The sequence below is a fragment of the Neopelma chrysocephalum genome, unplaced genomic scaffold (assembly GCF_003984885.1).
Source record: "Neopelma chrysocephalum unplaced genomic scaffold, ASM398488v2 Primary Assembly neopelma1_89182, whole genome shotgun sequence".
In the NCBI taxonomy this organism is placed as follows: Eukaryota; Metazoa; Chordata; class Aves; order Passeriformes; family Pipridae; genus Neopelma; species Neopelma chrysocephalum.
Genome location: NW_020918199.1, coordinates 1 through 262, shown reverse-complemented (window position 1 = coordinate 262; position 262 = coordinate 1). Strand labels below are relative to the sequence as shown.

At 50.8% G+C, this 262-nt stretch overlaps 1 long non-coding RNA gene across 1 annotated transcript in view; it reads right to left on the bottom strand.

The window, feature by feature from the left end:
• LOC113979800 overlaps positions 1-237 on the bottom strand; it is a 433-nt gene extending 196 nt beyond the window's left edge. The window contains exon 1 of the long non-coding RNA XR_003537988.1: positions 29-237. This is a non-coding gene — a long non-coding RNA (uncharacterized LOC113979800). The remainder of the gene's footprint in view (positions 1-28) is intronic.
• Positions 238-262: the final 25 nt, after the last annotated feature.

Below are 262 nucleotides of genomic sequence, written 5' to 3'. Positions count from 1 at the left end.
AACCCTCGAGTTTTTGGGGGGGTGGAACCTCATTTTTACTCATTTCACCCCGTTTGTGCAGCCTCTTTTTTTTGGGTGGGGTGGGGGGGATGTTTTTAATCCTCCGACCTTTCCAGGACCCCCCCCCAAAAACCACCCCAAGCAAATCTGGAAGAGACAATGAACTTTTTTATTCCACCGGGACCCTTTTGGGGGAAAACCCTCGAGTTTTTTTTGGGGGGGGATGTTTTTAATCCTCTGAACCCTTCCAGGACCCCCCCTC